We start from the raw sequence: 10,149 nt of genomic DNA, 5'->3' as shown, positions 1-10,149 counted from the left end.
CAAAATGTGTTCTAGCTCTGGTAACGAAAAATTGTATGCATAGATCCACGTTTTTGTATAGCCCTCATATAACTGTACCTCCAGATATTCAATACTTTGATGTTATTTTCCAAAATTTTCAATGGATTTGTCTAAAAATTGGTGTTTGTAGTTCGTAATAAGTTCTAGTTCCGGTGGTGGAACATAGTATATATTGGTCCACGTTTTGCTATAGCACCCATATTTTCGGATATTCGGTACTTTGATGATTTTTGCAATATTTTTTCACGGATTTGTCTAAAAATTGGTATTTGTAGTTCGTAAGGGGTTACAGCTCCGGTGACGGAACATAGCATATATAGGTCTACGCTTTGGCATAGCCTCCATACAATGGTACATCCCGATATTCGGTACTTTGATGATTTTTTCCACACTTTTCTATTTCGGATTTGCCTAAAAAGTTATATCTGTAGGTCATAATGAGTTCTTGCTTCGGTTGGGAAACCTCGTATGCATAGGACAACGTTTTTGTATAGCCCTCATTTAACGGTACCTCCTGATATTCGGTATTTTGATTTTTTCTTAAAATTAGTATTTGTAGGTCATAATGGGTTCTAGCTCCGGTGGCATTGGATAGTTAGGTCCACGTTTTCCTATAGCGGACATATTTTGATGATTTTTGCCACATTTTCCACGTATTTGTCTTAAAATTGGTATTTGCAGTACAGCTAATTGGGTCCACTTTTTCCTATAGCGGACATACAACGACACCCACCGATATTAGGTATTTTGATAATCCTAATTACATGTACCCACGAAATGGTTTGAAATTTGGTATTTAAGAAAATGTGGTAGATGACAATCCTTGAAGTAAAAACTTGTAAAGTATAAACTTTTCTATGAAACCTCTTTAGAGGTTTCCGTTTTGATGTGGCCCCCATATAACGGCCTCACTCATTTTATGGTTTTTTGAAAATTTTAACAGCATTATCCAAACTGTTTTACTGATATTTGTAGTTTAAAGTGGAAAAATTTTAAATTCAGATATTAAATATATAAAAATGTTTTCTTTACCCAATGGTGGAGGGTATTAAAAGTTCAGCCCGGTCGAACTTAATGTTTTTAACTTGTTGAAGCTTTAAGTCATATAAAGTAAATCTCAATATTTTAGCGATTTTCAGGAAAGAAAGTTCAAGCCGGCGGAGCTTGACGTCCACTTACACGTATTACTTTAAAAGTTGTACGTCTATTCAATTTAATTGCAATCTACAAAATTAACAGCAGATACATAGAACAACCTACTTTATTTGATATCATTAGCATTTCAAAAGCATTGCTTTCGTCTGTTTTCCAAGCATATTGAATTCATTCCAGACATTTTAAATATCTCCATTAGATTTTCGTTTTTATTTTCCCCTTTGGCTGTAGTACATTTTCTATGGAGGGTTAACAGCCTATCTTATTGACCCTGAATAACAAGAGGAATGAGGTAAAAAAACGAACAGCAAAACAAACTCCTCTTTCCATTTACACAGCTTTCACGTTTCGAACTAAAGTTTTGTGGGAATATTTTCACCTACTTGCAGCCGTGCGATTAGCAAAACACATTATGTGGGGTACATGGCATTGTTTCGCCAAATTATCTCGTTTAGACATTGTTAACGGGTTCTGTTCATCGTCTTAATTAGGTTAACAAAATTCAGCATAAAATACAAATATCCTTAGTGGTAAAAAAAGGTTGTTCAAGTGGTTTGTTAGGAAATCAGATTGTTTTAATTGTATTTTTTTATCTTTAATGTTGAACAATACCTTTATGCTTTTGTTTGATTTTCAGATGGGCGTGACGTAGGCGCCATAAAATCTTTGAATTGTTTAAATGTGATTCAAGGGCGAAGCATGTTTTATCTACTTTTTTTAAATAAAGCTTTCATAAATACTATTCAAACTTTGATAATATTTTCTTTTAAAAAATTGGGTCTTGTTCATCCTTTATGTCAAGTGGCCATGAAATATTAGATTCGATAATAAAATTTTATTTTGAAGAAAAAACATCTGTTTGCAAAAGGATGGCAAATACATACGAGTACATGGAGCAATGTAGTTAATCAAATTTACGAAAAGGGGGTATTAAATTGGTAAGAGGATTGTTATATCTTGACGTGCTATGATCCCGTTTAAAGAGACGTGTCCAGTCAATCACGGATGCTGATTGACACCACGGACATATCTTTGGCAACTTCTCTCGGCGGAGACCGTAGAGCGCAGATGCCATTGGGCGGTGATTGTTGTTGGTTAGCTCACTTTGACACATACGAGACTCTGCTCTCATTGGAAAAAATTTTAGATGTAGTAGTAGAAATCGGAAAAGATCCTCGGCGATCACTTGTCGAACAGTAGTTAGAAGCCTCCTTATGTCCAAATCCATATTGAAAGATTTCGCTTTTGAAATTAGGATTTTGACTAGGGACATTTGCCCAACATTTATGCACTCCGTCGGGCTTTAGTTGTTGTAGTCCATTTTGCAGATAAATATAATCCAATGGTTATCCAAAATGCTAGAATTCTTCCCTGTCCTTAACTCTCTTCACAGGCGTGTCGATTGGCTTCAATTGTGTGATCGGAAAAACATTTCTGTTTTTGGATAATTTGAACCTCTAAATATTTTGCAATCATCTCCAAAAGCAAGAAGCCCTTCTGTATCTCTAAATTTAGACTCTCTATATGATTTGCTTGTCTACGATATTTGGCAGTATCCGTCAACAAAATCAGCATAAAAAATCCAGAAGTTCACCTTATGTGTATTTCGGATATCGCCTGTAAATAATGCTGGTATTTTTTCACACAAAATTAGTGTCCTAAACTCTAACTTTATGAGAGATTTCGTGTCCTCTGGTTTCTATTTGTGACCTTTATAACGGCTGCAAAACCAGGAAAATTTTTTTTTGGTCCACTTCAACCCCTAATATATTGCGGAAATCTTTGAAAACAATAGGGCTAGCCCTTCTGAGCCCAAACCTACCCTTGTGAAAATTTTCGTGAGGATCGGACGATATTTGCAATCCTCATATAATAAATTCAACCTGTGTTGTAAGGTGAAAAAATATTATAAGTCAAATTGAAAAAATCGCATGCGATAAAAAATATGAAAAAAATAAAAATATGTCACAAAATACTACAAAATCTATATTAACACCAATATTGGCATATTTTTCTGCGATTTTTTAAGATTTTATACATTAAACATTTCAACACCTAGATATTATGCGATCATCTCCAAAAGAAATAGGGTTCTATTCTGACCTTAACCCCACCTCCATTCTAAATTTCGTGGAGATCGGGCCATAATTGCGACCTGTAGAGTGATTACAAATTAACATGGACAGACGGATAGACGGACAGACGGACGGACGGACATACATAGCTAGATCGACTCAGCTCGGCGAGATAGGAAGATCCATACATACTTTCCTATGTGGGAAACCAATATTTCGAAGAGTTACATAATTTTTGGCCCAATCAAACTTATAATACCCCCAACACATAGTGTTGTTGGGTATAAAAAAAGTCCCAAATTCATGACTAGTTCTATCTAGTCATTTTTAAACCAAAATAATCCAATCCAAATACCTAAAATATAAACATTTCAAGAAAATACAAAAAATAAAAATAGTTGGAAGAGGGGAAAATTTGCTCCTCTTGCTAAAGTTACTTTGTAATGTGAAATTTCAAAACGTCAACACACGTATCTCCTATTTTTAGCTTGACTTTCATAATCTACTAAATTTTTCCTGCAAAATGCCTTAAGATCAAGAGAATTTTCCCCTCAAAGTATAAAGGTGTAGGGTATCACATGCTCGGTGATCCAGACTATACCTACGCTTACTGGTTACATTTATTTATTTTTAAAATACAATTGACACTTGAACTGAAAAGTATGAGAAAACAATTTAAATACTTCAAACATTTTAAGAACTCTTAATGGTTGATGAAGATTAAAAAATACAAGCAGAAAAATTTTTGGAGATCACATAAAGTAAGGCAATGAATTTAATACATATGAAAGAGGACAATAGTAGGGCGAAGAAGTGTGAAAATACAAAAACAAGTAAAAACCAGTAAGGAAAGCTCAAAAGTCGGGCGGGGCCGACTATATGATACCCTACACCACTATGCATATTTAGTGGAGCTCTCGTAAAAAGGTTTATACAGAGCATTTCAGAGCTCTATGAGATATTTGGTACCAAATCAAAATCTATCTAATTCTATAGTGCATTTTACGAACTATAGCTATATCTGAACCGATTTTCACCAAGTTTGATGTATTTGATTCTAGGCTGAATTCGGTCAGATTTGCCAAAACCCAGGACATTTGGGCTGATATTGGACATTTGGTGCGCAATCAACACGAAATTGGATGAAGATATATATAGGAGGTATATCCAAATCTGAACCGATATTTGTAAAACTGGAAAAGAAGATACTTCTTGGCTGCATCTGATACCAAATATTATTCTTATATCGTACATTTTTCGAATTTGAGGGACTTAAAGTACAAATCGGATGAAAGGTATATATAGGAGCTATAGCTGTATCCGACCGATTTTCACTAAATTTGATGTACCAATATTAGCCATTTGCTGCACATTTAATCTGAAATCGGATGAAGATATATTTGGGAGCTATAGCTATATCTGAAACGACTTTTACTAAAATTGGTGTCCTTGCCTCTAGGCTGAATTTGGCCAGATATGCCAAAATTCATGCCATTTCGGTTGATATTGGCCATTTGTTGCACAATTAACTCGAAATCGAATGAAGATACATATGGGTGCTATATCCAAATCTGAACAGATTTTGAGAAAATTAAAATCGACTACTTTTGGGCTTTATCTGATATCTGGTACCAAATATCATTCCTGTGAAGAGTATGCTATGCTATACTATATCCAAATCTGAACAGATTTTTATAAAATCAAAATCGACTATTTTTGGGCTTTATCTGATATCTGGTACCAAATATCATTCCTGTGAAGAGTATATTACGAATGTAAGGGACTTAAAGAGCAAATCGGATGAAACATATATATGGAGCTAGAGCTATATCTGAACCGATTTTTACTAAAATGTGTGTACTTGCTTATAGGCTGGTTTCGGTCGGATTTGCCAAAATTCATGCCATTTGGGCTGATATTGGCCATTTGATGCACAATTAACACGAAATCGGATGAAGATATATATGGGAGGCATATCCAAATCGGAACAGATTTTAATAAAATTAAAATCAACTATTTTTGGGCTTTATCTGATAACTGGTACCAAATATCATTTCTGTGGAGTGCATATTACGAATGTGAGGGATTTAAAGACGAAATCGGATGAAACATATATATGGGAGCTATAGCTATATCTGAACCGATTTTTACTAAAATTGGTGTACTTGCTTCTAAGCTGGTTTCGGTCGGATTTGCCAAAATTGATGCTATTACGGCCATTTGGTGGTCAATAACCCGAAATCGGATGAAGATATATATGGGAGCTATGTATATCCAAATCTGAACCGATTTCGATGAAATTTAAAACAGCTATTCCTGTGCTCCATCTAATACCTGGTACCAAATATCACGGTTGTGGAGTGAACATTACGAATGTAAGGGACTAAAACACTAAATCGGATGAAACATATATATGGTTGCTATATCTATATCTGAACCGATTTTCACTAAATTTGATATACTTGCTTCTAGGCTGAATTTGGTCCGATGTACTAAAATTCAGTCCATTTGGACTTATATCGGCCATTTGGAGCACAATTAACCCGAAATCGGATGAAGATATATATGGGAGCTATATCCAAATCTGAACCGATTTCGATAAAATTTAAAACAGCTATTCCTGTGCTCCATCTAATACCTGGTACCAAATATCACGGTTGTGGAGTGAACATTACGAATGTAAGGGACTAAAACACTAAATCGGATGAAACATATATATGGTTGCTATATCTATATCTGAACCGATTTTCACTAAATTTGATATACTTGCTTCTAGGCTGAATTTGGTCCGATGTACTAAAATTCAGTCCATTTGGACTTATATCGGCCATTTGGTGCACAATTAACCCGAAATCGGATGAAGACATATATGGGAGCTATATCCAAATCTGAACCGATTTCGATAAAATTACATACAGCTATTTCTGGGCTGTACCTTATATCTGGTACCAAATATCACGGTTGTGGAGTGAACATTACGAATGTAAGGGACTAAAACACTAAATCGGATGAAACATATATATGGTTGCTATATCTATATCTGAACCGATTTTCACTAAATTTGATATACTTGCTTTTAGGCTGAATTTGGTCCGACGTACTAAAATTCAGTCCATTTGGACTTATATCGGCCATTTGGAGCACAATTAACCCGAAATCGGATGAAGATATATATGGGAGCTATATCCAAATCTGAACCGATTTTCTCCAAATTTGTTGTATTTACTTTAAGGCTAATCTCGGTCACATGTGCCAAAATTCGGGCCATTTGGGCTGATATTGGCCATTTGGTGGTCAATTAACCCGAAATCGGATGAAGATATATATGGGAGCTATATCCAAATCTGAACCGATTTCGATAAAATTTAAAACAGCTATTTCTGTGCTCCATCTAATACCTGATACCAAATATCACGGTTGTGGAGTGCATAGTAGGAATGTGAGGGACTTAAAGATCAAATCGGATGAAAGATATATATGGGAGCTATAGCTATATCTGAACCGATTTTCTCCAAATTTGATATACTTGCTTCTAGGCCGAACCCGGTTGGGTGTGCCAAAATTCAGGTAATTTGGACTGATAGTGGACATTTGGTGCTCATTTAACCCGAAATCGGATGAAGATATATATGGGAGCTATATCTAAATTTGATCCGATTCTCACCAATTTCAATAGGGTTCGTCCTTGGGCCAAAAAAATATTGTTTGGAAAATTTCATCTCAATCGGATAATAAATGCGACCTGCATTTTGTTCACAAGAATACATGGACAGACGGACGGACGGACGGACGGACGGACAGACGGACGGACATGCATAAATCGACTCAGAAAGTGATTCTATGAAGGTTCTCAAAAGTAACTATGGGTCTATCTCGTTTCCTTCTCCATGTTACAAACAAATGCACAAAGACATAATACCCTTACCACTATGTGGTGTAGGGTATAAAAAACACATTACGTTCGGCCGGGCCTTAATACCCTTCACCTTTGGGTAAAGCAAACATTTTTATTAAAAGTATCTGAATTCAAACGTGTTTCACTTTAAGCTAACAATACCAGTAAGACCGTTTGGATAATATATGTGGGTCATACCAAAACGGGAACCCCTATAGATAACTTTATACTTCAAGGATTGTCATCTACCAAATCTTCTTGAATACCAATTTTGAAACAATTCCGGGGGTAATGACTAAGATCATCAAAATATTGAATATCGGGAGATTTCGTTATATGGATGCTATACAAAAACGTGGACCTATACATACAATGTTTCGCCACCGGAGCTAGAACCCATTATAAAAATAAATTGTTCTGAATCTAATGTAGGCTACATCGTGATTTCAACAAAGAGACAGACAGACGGTCATCGTCAAATAGACTTAGATTTTTATGCTGATTATAAATATACAGGGTGAGATAAAAAACTGCAACAAAGTCAAACGAAATAATTTTTACATTTTTTTATTAAAATTTTTTTGAATGAAAGCAAAAAATGTCGAAAATAATAAGTTTAGATTTGTTCGAATTTGTCACCTTTGGCAAAAATTATGGCCTTCAAACGGCCAATGAAACCGTCACATGCTGACCGAGTGTTGCTCTTCGGTATTTTGGCCAATTCCCGGAGAAGCGCTTGCTTGAGGTGATCGACACTTTGGTATTTTTTAGTGCCAACCTTGCTTACCAAAATACTCCAGACACAATAGTCCAACGGATTGGTATCCGGAGATTTTGGTGGCCATTATTAGCTGGAAATAAAGCGAGGAACCTCATTTTGTAACCATTCTTGGGTGGCGCGTGCTGAGTGCGATGTTGCTGAGTCCTGTTGGAATGTTCAAGGTCTGCTGCAAAATATTTGCTTTATTTGGCTTTAATGCACCTTCCAGGATATTTTCGCGATAATATTCGAGCGGAGAGCGACCATTGGCTGGCCGGCGCTTGAGTTCTGATGGCCAACCGAAGGTGCACATTTTCAGCTTACCTCTTTGGAAAATAAACACGATCTTTTTGTTTGTTTACAAACTGGTGGATAACGAATGTTTTCTTATCGGAGAAAACCAAATTCGGCAGTTGGTAGCAACTCTTTAGCTCTTTTGAGTCTATTTTCTTTCTCTTGCGGTATAAGTTCTTGCACTTTTGGAATTTCAATGACGTTACGCCGAGCTCGTTTTTCAATATTTGCCGAATGGAATATTGCGATATGTTTAGCTCACGAGGGCTACGGTACCAGTATCACGGTAATGAGCGCTGGCACGAGACCCAAAATATTTATTAACATTTGAATGCTGGAGTGCTCTAACCATAGCCATTTGTGGTTTTCCAGCCAAATGTAAAGAAATCACACTATCACGCTTGAATTCCATCACAAATAACTTTTTTCTGGAAAATTCTCATCAAAATGCTTTTGTACGCTTGTAAAGAATATAATGAGCTGTCACTGGAATGATTTTAACAGCTATCGAATGAGTGGATTTGTATTGACAGCAGTCTGAAGTTGGTTGCAGTTTTTTCATCTCACCTTGTATAACAGTTGCGATTTTAAGCCGCATTGGCTGTAATTTTGTATCATGTGTTCCAATTAGGTAAGAAACATCCCTGCGTAGAACTGTCAATATAGGTCCAGGTTTTCGTAAAGTCCCCGTATAACTGTACCTCCAGGTATTCCGTATTTTTGTGACTTGTGTCACATATATGTAACGGAAATGTTTTAAATTTGGAATTTGAAGTTCCTAATGGGTTCTACAGACTATGACAGAAAATTTTATATGCAGGTCCGTGTCTTTGTATAGGCCCAAATTTACGAAATTTGTTTTAAAACTGCATTTTTTAAAAAAATTTGCAAATTTGTTCTAAATGATGGAGGGTATTCAAAGTTTGGCCCGGCTGCACTTACTGCTTTTTAACTTGTTTTTTTACAGACAAATGATGTAATATATATAACAAGTTTTGTAACAAATGCTGAAAGTGTGTCAACTTATCTATGAAATACAAAATCCAATGAAATTGATTTGTAATTTCGATTACTCTTCGTTGATTTTAACACAGACCCAATTGTATACTTCTCGTGTATCGTACACAATCAGTCCTCACAAAGGATACTGGTTCTGCATCGAATATCATCGACTACACTGCAAAGCAAATGGAAATCTTCTCCAGCAATTTGACAAAATGAACAACACCGACATCAACAACAACAGCAACAACACTGCCGCACTGCCACTGCCACCCTGCCAGTAAGAGGAAACTACAAAAGGGGAAATGACAATAATTTGTGACAGGAAATTAAAATGCAAAATGTAATCAGACTAAAACAAAAGCCAACAGAGAAAGCGAGCGAGCTGAAGGAGCAATATAATACCGAACTGCAGATGCAAAATTCCTGGAAGAAAACAAAGTACATCCGCATAATAAATGGATTTCATTTCATCTGCCTGGCTGGGTATGTTGGTGTTCAATTAATTTCGATAATAAAGGTATTAATAGCTATCAGATTGATAGATTTGTGGAAATAGAACTGTTGGGTATTTCGTTTGGGAATTTAAGCTCATCAAAGGTATTTAAGAATATGCTTGGAATAACAGGGACAAAATAAGCCAACACCATGTGACACAAGGGTGTATGTGTAAAATTAAGATTTACAAGAAGAAGAAGAATAACTTAAGGTGGTTGATATTCATAATTTGCTTTCATCAGCAGACCCTTGCCCTAATTTTTGCAAAATGTACAAATTTATAATACACTCAACTCATTCTGTTGTACTGTATAATGCTTTTTATAGCAGCAATTTCGCAGTAGCAACACACTTCCCTACACAAATGAACTTAAAAGCACAAAGTTTACTATTGGCCGCTGTTGGTTATTTGAAACCCCTTATCGATAACATTTTCCGAGAAATGACAG

This window comes from Musca domestica, unplaced genomic scaffold (assembly GCF_030504385.1).
Source record: "Musca domestica strain aabys unplaced genomic scaffold, Musca_domestica.polishedcontigs.V.1.1 44, whole genome shotgun sequence".
Taxonomy (NCBI): Eukaryota; Metazoa; Arthropoda; class Insecta; order Diptera; family Muscidae; genus Musca; species Musca domestica.
The sequence above is the reverse complement of the archived record's forward strand: the minus strand, read 5'-3'. Positions refer to the sequence as shown.